The sequence below is a fragment of the Dioscorea cayenensis genome, chromosome 1 (genome assembly GCF_009730915.1).
Source record: "Dioscorea cayenensis subsp. rotundata cultivar TDr96_F1 chromosome 1, TDr96_F1_v2_PseudoChromosome.rev07_lg8_w22 25.fasta, whole genome shotgun sequence".
Lineage (NCBI taxonomy): Eukaryota > Viridiplantae > Streptophyta > Magnoliopsida > Dioscoreales > Dioscoreaceae > Dioscorea > Dioscorea cayenensis.
Window position 1 is genome coordinate 25,642,881 of NC_052471.1, and position 15,719 is coordinate 25,658,599.

General features: G+C 43.3%; 1 non-coding gene across 1 annotated transcript; it reads left to right on the top strand.

Moving 5' to 3' along the window:
- The first annotated feature begins 15,255 nt into the window (after window positions 1-15,255).
- Window positions 15,256-15,362, top strand: LOC120268817. The gene has a single exon (XR_005539047.1). It is a non-coding gene; the product is annotated as a small nucleolar RNA R71 (small nucleolar RNA).
- The last annotated feature ends 357 nt before the right edge of the window (window positions 15,363-15,719 follow it).

The window sequence follows — 15,719 nt, forward strand, 5'->3', positions numbered from 1 at the left end:
GTATTGAATACCATAGTGTCTCCTGTACTACAATGGATGCTCAGGTCCATATCGGTGTAAACTGAGGCTCGGGAACTTGTCTTGAACCCTCCGCTGCATCTCTTCCACCCTCAGCGATCTCCGGTGTAGCCGTAGCTAGAATGTATGCCCCAGGCCCACATCTATGTACCAACCCCATCATCCTAATCGTATCAAACCCAAGAGGAGAAGGCACAACAGTCCTCACAGCACCTCGGATGACGTCTAGAAAACCCATCCATAAGATGAGTCTAGTGACATAGGGAGCAACAAATAATATTCCTACTCTCACAAATTGGCCCTAATGCCTCAAGATGTCCGCTACTATGTGCCCAGGTGAATCGACAAATTGCATACCATGGAGTATAATTAGAGTAAGTACTGCCTGCTCAAAATAGCTGTATTGTCACCTCGATCGGACACAGACCTGCTGAGGACAGAGTGTAAGTATCTGTAGCTCAGCCGGGATAGGCTAGTGGCATTGGACACTCCTGGTTTGTACTATCTATATCCACACAAAACTCGGTACGCTTGCTGCAGAGTCACTATGGCCAGGAAATCCGTTGGCAAGCATCCATACTCCTCTGTACCTGTGTAGGTTTCATCATACAAACCCATACAAATGGAGAATTCAGTATCACTCATGCAAAATGGATGTCCGAATACTCAGAACTGTATAGCATTCACTGTGTCAAATCTCCAATATGGCTGATCAAACTCAAAAGACGCCAACACCTCTAGCGTCAATGCACGGAAAGCTGTCTCTTTTATAGTCAATAATCTTCTCCAGCTTTGCACTGATACAATCTCATCAGTTAGCTCGTCACCCTGCCGAATCTCTCTTTGCACACTCAAATCCACAAAGCGAGACTGAACAAAACTGAGTGCTGATAATCTCTCAAATTGAGCCTGATGCTAGGGATTCAAGAACTGCATGTGTATTGGCTCAGGTGGGGTCTCTCTAGGACGCTTAACTTCATGCTTCTTCGAAAAAGGTGCCATATCTCCAAGAATTGACGAGAAAACGATCAACAAAACTCTAGAAACAATACTGCAGAATTCTACGCAGGCTTGTAGAAATTACCTGCGCCCGTGTGGATCTGCGGGGCGTCAAATCTGCACGGTTGCACATCAATGCTCCAAGATTACAACAAAAAACCAGAGTTAAACACTTTCTTATCATGCATAAACTATTATAAAATGGAAATTACATGCAACTCAAGACTTTTGATCTTTTAAAAACAAGAATTAGCAAAGAAAAGAGGGTAAAAAGGTTTATTGATGAAATAAGTATGAAAACTTCAAATTCGGCATTAAAATTGGATGGAAACTTGTCTAAAATAGTGCTATGTGGTCCAGGAGACTAAACAAAGTCTCGATCTTCGAGTGATTGGAAGTGAAGAAGAAGAGAATTCAAGAAGATTTTAAAAAAAACTCGTGTCTCTTGGAATTCTACGCACCCACACGGGCGTGGGTAATTTCCACAGGCCCATGCACATCCACAAGAGAGAATCACATGGGCAAACGCAAGCCCTTGTATGCTCTCAGGAAAACACTCAATTTCTCTGAACGCAATCTGCATGGGCATGCAGAAAATGCCCTACAACCCGTGCACCCAATCCATAGGGGTAGACGCACGCCCCTGTGGCTTCTTTGTCCAACCGAGAAGAATCACTAAGTGTTTCGTACGTCCGTGCGAAAATTCTGCACGGGTGTGGACATTCACAGGTCCAACTCAGAGGGGCAAGCACACACCCCTGTGTCTTCTCAGGATGGAGGAGAGCTCTGCTGCAGAGATACACATGGGCGTGCGGGAAATACCCACGCCGGTGTATTTGCCACAGGTTCATCCACAGTGGCGAGTAAATGCCCCTGTGTGCTCTCAGGATAAATTGCTAAGTCTGTGCAGGAAAACGTACCCCCATGCGAAAATTATCCATGGGCATGCGTGAGTCACAAGGTCACTCACAGGGGCGCATCCACGCCCCTGTTTCTCTGGACGAGCTCGCAATGCAAAACCATGGGCGTGCAGAATTTCCACATGCCCGTGCGTTTTCTCTAAATGCCTTATAAAACTTTGCGGGCTCTGTAGAAAATTTCTGAACATGTATACACACTCAGAGCTTGCCCTATTATACAAAATACACTAGCGAAAAACATGAGAAACTTGCTCGAACGACCAAAACTTCACCAAATCCACATGAAAACACACAATACATTAAGAGTCCATAATAAAATCACAGCAAAAGTAACTAAAAATCAAGACACCAACACTCAACACTTTATTCATGCAAATACTATACTAACAACTAAGAAAACAGTAAAAACTTGGGTTGCCTATCAAGAAGCGCTTGTTTAACATCACTAAGCTTTACGTACCTTATCTTAACTCACAGGGGTTCATAAGTGAAGATTGTCCTCTTACCCATAGCTTGAAAGCATGAAGACCAAAGTCTCTTAAAGGTGAAGGGAGAATTATCGGGCTTCGTACCACCTAGGAATGGTTCATCCAACTTGTTCAATTCTTGCACATCCCCAACAGCCGTGGGGCATTTCCGGTGGTGTCTCCTCACCCTCTTCATCTTCAGAAGGACATTCTTCATGATCCCTTGGAGTTGATGGTACTTCTTCCATTAAACCAAGCATCACTACTTCCTCGTTGTCCACCTCTTGGTCTAACAAACCCTCGTACAGGTCCAGATTGAACATTTCTTGCATATATTCATCAACAATCTCATCAGTAGTGTTAAGGAAGTAAAGAGAATCATCAAAGTCAAGCGAATGTCACATGGCTTTGGCGAGACGGTATGTTAGCTTATCATCTCCAATCCTCACCACCGTCCATGTCGATTAATGCCTTGGAAGTATGCAAGAATGGCCTCCCAAGTATCAAAGGTACTTCTGCATCCTCATCGACGTCCAACACTACAAAGTCTACAGGAAAAATGTACTTGTCTGCCTTGACAAGTAAGTCTTAAATGATGCCCCTCGGATGTCTCACCGTTCAGTCCGCCAATTGCAATGTCATCCAAGTAGGCCTAGGCTCTCCCAAGCCTAGCTTCTGAAAGAAAGTATACGGCATGACGTTAATACTAGCCCCTGAGTCCGTCAATGCCATTTTTTCACACAAATTGGCAATGTTGCACGGAATGATGAAGCTTCCCGGGTCTTTCTTCTTGTTCGGCATATTCTTTTGCAAGACCACAGAGCAAGAAACATCTAGAATCACAGAGGCAGTCCGCCAATTGCAATGTCATCCAAGTAGGCCTAGGCTCTCCCAAGCCTAGCTTCTGAAAGAAAGTATACGGCATGACGTTAATACTAGCCCCTGAGTCTGCCAATGCCATTTTTTCACACAAATTGGCAATGTTGGACGGAATGATGAAGCTTCCCGGGTCTTTCTTCTTGTTCGGCATATTCTTTTGCAAGACCACAGAGCAAGAAACATCTAGAATCACAGAGGCAGTCTCCTCCAATTTCCTTTTGTTGGTCAACAATTCTATCAAGAACTTTGTATAATTAGGTATTTGGGATATTGCCACAACAAAAGGACTATTGATGTGGAGTTGCTTGAACAAACTCACAAACTTCTTGTACTGTTCATCCTCTTGGACATTCTTCAATCTAGATGGATAAGGGATTCTTGGCTTGAAGTTGGGGGTGCCATCTCCTTCTCTTTGCTTGCTTCCTCCTCAACCTCTATGAGCTCGGGTGCGTCTACATTGGGCTTCTCACTCAGAAGCCTATCCTCAACCTCATGACCACTTCTCAAAGTGATTGCCTTCATATGCTCTATAGGATTGGTCTCGGTATTACTCGGCAAGTGACAAGGTCCCCTTGCGTATATCCCGCAAGTGCACGGGTTGGTCGAAGTAATAATCCCGGGTGAGCGGGGCCGAATCCACAGGGAGTAGGGAGTAAAGACACTTAATTCGATTCTTAGCTATGTGGAGTATCAACAACGATAATTGTGATAATGATTCAATTCTAAACAATTAAAAGAAACAAGTAAGAGAGCAAAAGTAAGGAGGAGGCATGGTAATCGATAAAGATGGGGTAGTCGGATGATGCTTCAACTAGGAAAATCATTTCAAGTGCAAGAACTCTCTATTATGCTTCCTAATGAATGCAATGGTGAGTTGTGGAAATCCTTACATACATAGTCCCAAATCTAAGGTCAACTATGCCTAACTCTATTCATGTCCCGAAGGAGAGATTAAATAACCACTCAACCCCACACTCGAATAAAGTTGCAATGAGCTCTAGGGATTCCAAGTGATAAATCGCTTCCTAATTATAGACCTAACCCTTTGGTCCAGGCGGAAGGTCCCTAGCCACAATTAAGCCCTAGATAATAAGATCCCCTCAACGTTTCACTCCATTGCACGCACAACTAGGCCCCAGTGGAGGTTCATCCCTTAGACCATTCACTCTATTATGGCCTCAAAAAACTCAAGGAACGAAGGTTGAATCTATCACGTCGGAGGGGAAAGGGGACGCTCCTGTACCTCTTGACTCATCCTCTCAACCCTCTCCAACCTAGCTTTGTCTAACGCTCGTGGTGTGTCACTCACTCACAAGGTTACCAACAAGAACTCTCAACCCTAGTGTCACTCTAGGGGAAATGTTCATACAATCAAGCATCAAGGTTGGAACTCACAATAAACATCAATTTATTGAAAGCATAATAAAGAAGTTCAAAGAAACGAATACATCCTAGGGTTCACAATTACCCAGTACCCACTAGGGGTTTAGCTCTCCATGGAGCTAAGTACAATCAAAGAAATCGAATGTAAAAGCAATGCATCCATAAAAAAACCCCCTCGATGGTCGTGTTGATGGTCTTGCGGAGAGTCCTCTACTCGTCGTCCAAGGATTCCCTCATCCGGTATAGGATACGCCTAGACGGAAGCTCCCCTAGAGACGAGCTCTGCAGACGAGCTCTCTCCATCCTGTGAAGACACAGGATGTGCGGCTGCCCCTGTGAGGTGGGCTTGTGAATGCCCACACCCGTGCAGAATTTCCACATTGGCGTGTGAAACACTTAGCGATTCATCTCGTGTGGACAGAGAAGCCACATGGGCGTGCGGCTGCCCCTGTGGGTCGGGCGCACGGGCGTGGGTATTTTTCGCACGCCCGTGCAAGAGCATTAAGAGTAGAAGGACTGTTTTCCTGATAGCGCATAGGGACGTGTACATGCCCGTGTGAAGTTTTTATATGGAGACGCACGGGCGTGGGTAATTTCCGTATGCCCGTGTGGTTGTGCAGAATTCCTTGAGACGCGAGTTTGTCTTTAAAATCCTAGTGGATTCTCTTCTTCTTCATCTTCACCCACCCGAAAACCGCTTCCGATCAGTTTCTCGGCCTTTCACCGCTGTTTTGGAGGATTTGTTTTCATATTCCTCGCCGATTTTTAAAAGTTGCACATCTATTTCATCAGTAAACCTCTATATCCTCTTTTCTTCTTCAACTCTTGTTTTTAGTGGATTGAATGCCTTAAAGTGCACGAATTTTCATGTTATAATGTTTATGCATGTTTAGAAAGGGTCTAGGCGTGTTTTTAAGTTGTATTTTTGAGAATTGTTGTGCACCCGTGCGATTTTCACTTCCTGTAAATCCACACGGGCATGGGTAATTTCCATAGGCCTGTGTGGAATTCTACAGTATGCTGTTTCTGAGATTCTTTGATCATTTCTTCATTTTTTATCGCAGGTATGGCCCCGCGCTGGAAGAAGAAAGAGGGTAAGCATCGCAGAGAGACCTCACCTGAGTTAGCACATATCAAATTCTCAAATCCCGAGCATCAGGCTTGATTTGAGTGGCTATTGAGAGTCAAGATTGGGTAGTCCCAGTTCGTGGACTTGAGTGTATTTAGTGAGGTCCAGTGAGGTGATGAGCTGGCCAGTGAGCTTGACACATTGATGACCTTGGAAAGCTAGAGGAGATTGCTTTCTATACGAGAGCTACTCTACCGGCTACTGACACTGGAGGTTCTGGCGTCCTTTGAGTTCCAGCAGCCATATGGGAGGTTTGATGTCATTGATGTCATACAGTTCAGAGCATTCAAACATCAGTTCGCCATGGGTGTCACTGAGTTTTCAGTGCGCATGGGGTTATATGATGAGTCTTACATAGACACCGAGGAGTATAGACACTTGGTGATAGATTAACTTGGCACCTTGACCCCACAGCAAGCTTACCAGGCCTTGTACAGACAGGGATAGTATGAACCGGGAGTGTCTAAGGCCTCATATTTGTCACGACTGAGCTACAGGTACTTATTCGCCGTTCTTACCAGATTTATAGATGGCCGAGGGGACAATACGGGTGTTTTGAGCCGACAGGGTTTACTTTACTTGTATTCCATGGCCCGAATCATGCCAATTCACTTGGGGTGTATTGTGGCCAATTATCTGCAATATCAGTGCCATAATAGGAGAGTGGGAGTATTATTTGCTGGTCCCTACATCACTCGACTTATTCTGGGGATGGGCCTCGTAGACGCCATTCGGGACACCGATAAGACATTTATTCCTTCTCCACTCAGACTCGATACTCTTAGGATGATGGGAGTAGTGCGCAGATATGGTCCCGAAGTTCACATTCTGGTGACATCCACCACTAAGAGTACCGAGAGCAGAGGAAATACAGCGGGACAGTCCGCACCGACGGCGACTGAGATCTCAGGGTGCCCAGGTATCCTTTCAAGAGCCTATGATCATATTAAGAGGCTCGAGAACACTGTAAGTGTATTGCAGTATGAGATTATCGAGATGCGGTTGATACAGTCAGCACAGTATATCGATATGATGGCCTGTTTCAACTTCTTATAACAGATATTGAGAGGCAGACCCGCAGCTCCTCCAGCATCTCCTTCACCACCTCCACCAGCACCCTTTGATCTAGCACCAACAGTAGTAGAGAGCCAGAGCGCGACATCTACACTTGATTTTATTTTCCTCGTCTTTTACTTCCACATTTTACTTTGGACTTGTCTACTTAGAAACAACTTTCCTTTTGAGTTTATTTTCATTTTGTGTCTCGAGTTGTATTCTTTGCTTCATCTTTTATATACTCGAGTATGAATGCAGATGGTCTTATAATCATTTAGTGTCTCGAGTTGTATTCTTTGCTTCATTTAGTGAGCTTCTCTGAACCCCCTCATGTATGAATGCAGATGGTCTTATAATCATGGGAATTGAGACTTTGTCATGGGCATGACCAAGGTGTTTCGGCACTTGTCCATGTGAGCTTCCCAACCCTTTAGAACAACACTCCCAAGGACTTATGATAAGTGCTTGTGTGATATAACTGCGAAGTGTTCATTCCTTATGTTGAGCATTACTTTTCTCAGGTTTTTACACTAATATGTGTGTTTTTATGTTACTTTCGTGTAGGTAGGGTTATGAGGCTAAGTATGAAGGAAAGAAGCCAATGTGGATTACAATGCACAGGTTTTAGAGGAAATCTTGCTAAGGTTCAAGCGCGAAGACATAGGTTGATGTGAAATGCTAGAGTGTGTGCCAACCTCCTCGTTTTCGAGTTTGTCACATCCATTTGGAGGGGTACAAAGGCAGCCACACTTGAGCATTCCGACTTATGCACATAGAACAAGAGCTCCACCAACATGCCTATCATTGAAGAAGCAAGTGATCCACGATGTAAACGTGTGCCCGTTTGCGTTACTCCGATGAAAGTATGGATTCGGAAAGCTATTTAGGCCCGGTACTGTGGCAGAGCACCATAGCAACACGGGAGCAAGTACTATAGCAGCACTGTTCACAACCGGCCGAGAAAATAGAAGTTCAGAGAATTCACACGGGTGTGTGGAAATTATCCACGCCTGTGTGGAAATTCCGCACAGGCATGTGAAGCATCCACGACCGTGTAGTCGCCTGATTCCAGCCCTATTTAAAGCGAATCAGCCCCGATTTTAGTATTCTTTTCTCCATCTTTTCCCCAACTTGAGAGAGGGCTTCGGCTAGGGTTTTGAGGGTTATTGGCCAAGGTTTTGGAGAGGTTCTACGGCTCCGACATTGTCATTCCTAAGGAAGAAGGTTGGTAGGGGAGCTTCCGTCGAGGCGTATCCTATACCGGACGAGGGAATCCTTGGACGACGAGTAGAGGACTTTCCACAAGACCATCGACACGACTATCGAGGCGGTTTCTTTATGGATTCATTGCTTTTACATTCTATTTCTTTGATTGTACTTAGCTCCATGGAGAGCTAAACCCCTAGTGGGTACTTGGTATTTGTGAACCCTAGGATGTATTTGTTTCTTTGAATCTCTTTATTATACTTTCAATAAATTGATGTTGGTTGTGAGTTCCAACCTTGAATTCTTGTTTGTATGAACATTTCCTCTAGAGTGACACTAGGGTTGAGAGTTCTCATTGGTAACCTTGTGAGTGAGTGACACACCACGAGCGTTAGACACAGCTAGGTTGGAGAGGGTTGAGAGGGTGAGTCGAGAGGTACTGGAGCATTCCCTTTCCCGTTCGATATGATAGATTCTACCTCCATTACTCGATTTCTTTGCGGCCATAATAGAGTGAATGGTCTAAGGGATGAACTTCCGCTGGGGCTTAGTTGCGCGTGCAACGGAGTGAAACGTTGAGGTGATCTTAGTATCTAGGGCTCAATTGTGGTTAGGGACCTTCCACCTGGACCAAAGGGTTAGGTCTATAATTAGGAAAAGATTTATCACTTGGAATCCCTAGAGCTCATTGCAACTCTATGCGAGTGCGAGGTGTTGAGATTGTTTGATTTCACCTCCGGGACATGTATAGAGTTAGCCATAGTTGACCTTAGATTTGGGACTATGTCATTAAGGATTTCCACGACTCACCATTGCATTGATTAGGAAGCATAATAGAGGGTTCTTCCAGTTGAAACAATTATCCTAGGCGGAGCATATCCGATTACCCCATCTTTATCGATTGCCTTACCCCCTTTCTTTACTTTCGCTCTCTTACTTGTTGTTTTTATTGTTGAGAATTGAATCATTGTCACACTTATCATCATTGATTTTCACATAGCTAAGAATCGAATTAAGTATTTTTATTCCCTATTCCCTGTGGATTCGATGCCCGCTCACCCGGGATTATTACTTCGACAAACCCGTGCACTTGCGGGATATACGCAAGGGGATCTTGTCAACTTAGCTCCATCAAATGCAACACTAGGAGTCAGGGGAGTATTTTTTTTATTGCTTCTCCCACATCTGAATTTAATTGATTTACATTATGAATGAGCTTGCATGTGTACATTGGGGACAATGTACAGCTTAAGTGTGGAGGGTAGTTTCATAGTGCACGCATCACTTTTATAGTTATTTTGATTGATATACATGCTCAGATAGCCAATGGCGGTTCACCTTAGATACATTGATTGTATTATTGAGTTTAGGAGATTTTTTTTTAACATTGAATGTTTTCATGCTCTAGTTTTAGCTTGAATTTCTAGGAATTCTTGCCCGATTGACACTTGTTGCACTACTCACTCTTTGAACTCTTTTGGAAACTTATGTTTGATGTAAAAAGGACTAGTTATAGTTGTTTCTTGTCTTCATTCTTAAAAAAAAATGGAAAAAATGAAAAGAAGGAACAAAATAGTTTTATTGTTTATTTGTGCTTGTTGGGTGGAAAGAGCTACCACCTATGAAGTATAAAGCTACTCTCATAAGTCGGATACTAGTTATGCCCTAATGAGAGAAAGAGCTATCTCATAGGATGAGTGAAAGCTACCACTCCGGCAGAAAGAGCTACCACTTCGAAAGTGTGAAAGGCACCTTAGCGGCCGCTTTGGAAAGGGCTATCTTAGAAGATGTGTGAAGATACTACCATTTTTGAAATTTTTGTTACTTTTTGTAGATAAATAAGTCCCTTGTACTTAGAACAGTGAGGAGTATACTTTGGGTTCTTTTAAGTGAGTTCACACACTTACACGATTTTGGGTTTGTTATCCTCTTTTATTCAAGTTTTTAGCTAGATCATTGATTTTTCGTATTTAATGTGGAAATTTCCATTACTTGTAGAATGCCCTCTTTGTATGCTTTGGTGAACCTAAGGCCAAGCACTTCCAGTATTTCCTTCATCCATGCACATAATGTTTTAATTTTTGCTTGAGGACAAGCAAAAGCTTAAGGGTGGGGGAGTTTGATAAGTGCTTGTGCGTTAGGAATGCGAAGCGTTCTTTCCTTATCTAGAGCATTGCTTTTCTTGGGTTTGAACGCTAATATGGGTGTATTTATGTTACTTTATGCAGGTAGGGTTGTGAGGCCGATTATGAGAGAAAGAAGCCAATGTGGGTCCTAATGCACTAATTTTTACGCAATCTTGCTAAGGTTCAAACACAAAGATATAGGTCAGGTTCCAGATGCACGAATGTGTGACAACCTCCTCGTACTCGATGGAGGACAACTATTTGGAGGGGCACAAGGGCAGTCACATTCATGCATTCCAACTTATGGATATAGAACAATATCTCCACCAACATGTCCGTTATTAAAGAAGCAAGGTGATCCACGACGTAAATGTGTGCCCATTTGTGTTACATCGATGAAAGTATGGATTCGGGAGTATTTCAAGCAGGTACTGTAGCACGATATTGAAGAAAACACTGTAGCAAAAATATTACAGCAGCATTATTTATAGTCGGCCGAGGAAACAGGAAAACAGAGAATACACACGGGCGTGTGGAAATTCCACATGCCCGTGTGAAAAATCCACAGGGGCGCCCACATGGGTGTGTGGATTCCCGATTCCAGCCATTTAAAAGCCGATTTTAGCCCTGATTTTAATATTCTTTCTTCATCTTTTTCCCAACTTGAGAGAGGGTGGCGGCTAAGGTTTGGAGAGATATTAGCTAGGGCTTTGGATTGGTCCTATGGCTCCAACATCATGCGCTATTTGGAAGAAGGTTAGTGGGAGAGCTTTCGTCGGCACTGATATGACGAGGTGTATCCTAGGCTGGACAAAGGGACCCTTACGATGAATACAAGACTCTCCATAAGACCATCACCACGACTAATGAGGGGGTTTCCTATAGAGCCTTTGTTTTTATATTCGATTTCATTGATTGTATCTAGCTCCATGGCGAGCTAAGCACCTAGTGGGTAGTTTGGTATTTGTGAACCCTAGGATGTATTCGTTTCATTGAATCTCTTTATTATGCTTTCAATGAATTGATGTTTATTGTGAGTTCCAATCTTAGAGACTTGATTGTATGAATACTCCCCTAGAGTGACACTAGGGTTGAGAGTTCTTCTTGGTAACTCTTGTGAGTGAGTAACACACCATGAGAGTTAGATAAAGCTAGATTGGAGAGGGTTGAGAGGATGAGTCGAGAGGTAGCGGAGCGTCCCCTTTCCCCTCCGGTGTGTTCATCCTACCTCCATGTTCCAAGAGTTCTTTGTGGCCATAGTAGAGTGAATGGGGTAAGGGATGACCTTCCGCTGGGGATTAGTTGCGAGTGCAACGGAGTGAAGCGCTAAAGTGATTTTAGCACCTAGTGCTTAATCGTGGCTAGGAATCTTTCACCTAGCCCAAAGGGTTAGGTCTATACATAGGAATAGGGTTTTTTCACTTGGAATCCCTAGAGCTCATTGCAATATTGTGCGAGTGCGAGGTTGATAAGTTATTCAATCTCTCCTCTGGGACATGTATAGAGTTATGTATGGTTGACCTTAGATTTGGGATCATGTAATTAAGGATTTCCACGACTCATTGTTGCATCAATTAGGAAGTATAATAGAGGGTTCTTGCACTTGAAATGATTATCCTAGGTGGATCAATATCCGGGTACCCCATCTTTATTGATTGCCTTACCTTCTCTTTTTCGTGTGCTCTCTATCTTGTTGCTTTTATTTTTGTTATTTCATATTTTGTTACACTTATCACTATTCACCTTCTACATTAGTTAACAAACAACTTAAGTGTCTTTATTCCCTACTCTCTGTGGATATGACACCCACTCATCTAGGATTATTACTTTGACACCCGTGCACCTGCAATTTACAAGCATATATGGACTTGTCAGGCCTCATGTTAAAAACTCACAAATACATCATTAAATCTCTTCTAATTCCTTCCTAAGCATGCATACTGCTCATAATTGAAGAAACAAAGCAACATTCACTCGTCTCATCGATTAAAATTAAGAATTGAAGAAGAAAAGAAGCAAAGAGGGTTTACCGACAAGTCGAAGATGTGGAACTTGGAGTCGGCTAGAAAAACAAGTAAAAATCCTTCTAAAACGATGATGCAAGGTCTGGATAGAGTAAGAGTGTGCTCTCTGATTGATTAGGAGTGTGAGAATGAAGAAACATGACAAGACTTTAAAGGAAACTCGCACCTCTTGAGGTTTTGTACATCCATACAGGCATGTGGAAATTACCCATGCCTGTGTGGCTCCACAGGAGAGCATCTATACAGACGCATGCCCCTGTGTCCTCTTAGGATACCACTCCTTTTCTCTGAATGCATCTACGTGGGCGTGCCAAAAATTCCCACGCTCGTGCACCCAACCCACAGGGGCAGACGCACGTCCCTGTAGCTTCGCTATCCAACCGAGAAAATTCTCTAAGTGTTTCACACGCTCGTACTGAAATTCGACACGGGCATGGATCCTTACTGGGCAATTCACAGGGCTAAATGCACGCCCCTGTGTCTTCTCGGGATGGAGGAGAAATTCTCTTCAAAGAATCACACGGGCATGTGGAAATTATGCACGCCCGTGCGTTTGTTGACAAAATCATCCACAGGGGCGAGTCCATGACCCTGTGTCTTATTGGGAAACACAAGGTCGCACAGTCATGGACATGGGAAACACACGCCAGTGCAGAAATTCTGCACGGGCATGGACTATCACAAGGTCACACACAGGGACGACTCTATGACCTTGTGCCGTCTCTAGATGAGCTCTGAACGAAAACACACACCCATGTGAAACTTCCACATGGGCGTGTGTTTTCTCTAAACACTTAGCAAACTTTGCAAGCTCCGCTGAAAATTCTTCAACATAAATATACACTCAGAACATGCCTAATAATGTAATTTTAACTGGAGAAAACATGAAAAACCGCTCAAACGACCAAGATTCTTCTCCACACACGATTCGGCACATGATAATAGCACAATGCCCACGAGAAAATCATAAAAAAAGCATCTAAGAATCAAGACACCAAGACTTAAATCCTTATTCATGCAAACACTAAACTAATAACCAGGAAAACAATAAAGACTTGAGTTACCTCCCAAGAACCGTTTGTTTAATGTCACTTAGCTTGATGTACCTTGTCTTACCACACAGGGGCTCATAGATGAAGGTTTCCCTCTTACCCATGACTTAGAAGCACGATGAACATAGTCTTTTGAAGGTAAAAGGAGAGTTGTCGAGCTTGGTATCACTTAACAAGGGTTCGTCAACCTTGTTCTGTTCTTACGCATTCCCAACAACCTTGGGGCATTTCTTGTGGCATCTTCTTTCTCGCTTCAACATTCTGGAGCACCTTCTTCATGATTCCTGGAGTAGATGGTACTTTCTCCTCTTGACCAAGCATCATTACTTCTTCATTATCCACCTCTTGGTCTAGCAACCCCTCATACGGGTCCAGATTCAATATTTCCTGCACATATTCATCAATTATTTCATCACTAGTGTCAAGAAAACACAAGAGTATCATCAAAGTCAAGAAAATATCATATGGCTTCGGCGAGGTGGTATATGAGCTTATCATCTCCAACCCTCAGTGTCAACTCCCTATCGTCCATATCGATTAATGCCTTGGATGTGTGTAAGAATGGCCTCCCAAGTATCAAAGGAACAACTACATCCCCATCGACGTCCAACACTACGAAGTCTATAGGAAATATGTACTTATCCATATTCACAAGTATGTCTTCAATGATGCCCCTCGGATGCCTCACTGTTTTGTCCGCCAATTGGAATGTTATCCGAGTTGGCCTAGGCTCTCCCAAGCCTAGCTTCTTGAAAAAAAGATATATGGTATGACGTTGATACTAGCCCCAAAGTCCGCCAATGCCATTTCTTCACCCATATTGCCAATGTTGCATGGGATGACGAAACTTCCGGGGTCTTTCTTCTTGTTTGGCATATTGATTTGCAATACCACCGAACAAGACGCATCTAAGATCACCGATGCACTTTCCTCCAACTTCCTCTTGTTGGTCAATAAATCTTTCAAGAACTTAGCATACCGAGGCATTTGAGACAATGCCTCCACAAAAGGAATGTTGATGTTTGCTTAAATAGACACATAAACTTCTTGTATTGCTCATCATTTTGGTCATTCTTCAATCTTGAAGGATAGGGAATTCTCGACTTGTAAGGTGGGGGTGCCATCTCTGTCTCCTTGTTTGCTCTCTCCTCAACCTCCATGACCTCGGGTGCTTCAACATTGGTGTTCTCACTTGGAAACCTACCCTCAACCTCACGACCACTTCTCAAAGTGATCACCTTCACTTGTTCTCTCCGATTAGTCTTGGTATTACTCGGTAGGCTTCCTTGTGGTCTCTCCGATAGAGACTTCGTAATTTTCCCCACTTGATTCTCTAGATTGTGTAATAAAGCGGTGTGGTTACGAAGTGTAGCTTTGCATGACTGAAACCGATTGTTCGATGTCTGCACAAATCTGGTCAAAGTTTTCTCTAAATCGTTCATCCAGGTCTCCAAACCTGAAACACGATTCACCATGTTTCGGGTTTGTTGTTGTTGTTGGAAACCCAGTGGTGTTATGGCCTTCTGTTGCCCTTGATGGTTACTCCACGAAAAGTTAGGATGATTCTTCCAACCCGGATTATAGGTGTTTCTATATAGATTACCTTGGTTCCTCATGGCATTACCCAGAAAATCAACTTGCTCGACTGAAGATGCATCACCAATAGAAATAGGGCAATTGATTGTAGTATGTCCTCCCCCACAACTTGTGCAAGTAGTGACAACCACCAATCTATTAGAAGTTAGAAGTTCTAACTTCTTCCTCAATGATTTCACTTGGGCCGCCAAAGAAGTGACTACATCGATTTCGTTGAGTTCGGCTACTTTTTTTTTTCTCTCGCATTCCACTAGTAGTTGTTCAATACCATTTCCTCTGCCAACTGGCAGGCTTCTTCAGGGTCTTATTCCCTATTGTACCTCTTGCGGTAGCATCTAGAAGCTATCTTGTACTTGGATTCAACCTGTTATAAAAAATTTTAATGATCATCCAGTCGGGAAAACTATATTGCGAACACTTCTGCATGAGATCCTTGAATCGCTCCCATGTCTCAAACAATGATTCGAGCTCCATCTGTATGAATGAGGATATCTCATTACAAAACCTTGCTGATTTTTTCGGGGGAAAGTATTTCGCAAGAAAAGCTTTGACCATTTCATTAGAAGTTGTGATGGAAGCCTTTGGCAATGAATAAAGCCTTTGCTTGGCTTTTCCTTTGAGAGAGAATGGGAAATCCCTTAATCTGATAGCATCATCCGACACTCCATTAATCTTCAACATATCACAAACTTCCAGGAAGTTCTCGATATGATTGTTCAGATCCTCATCGCCCAAACCATTAAACTGCACTGACTGTTGAATCATTTGGATGAATGCCGATTTCAGCTCAAAGTTTAGAGTGGTGATCGGGGATTGCACAATACTCAATTGTGTGCCTAAAACTGAAGGTTTGGCATAGTCAGA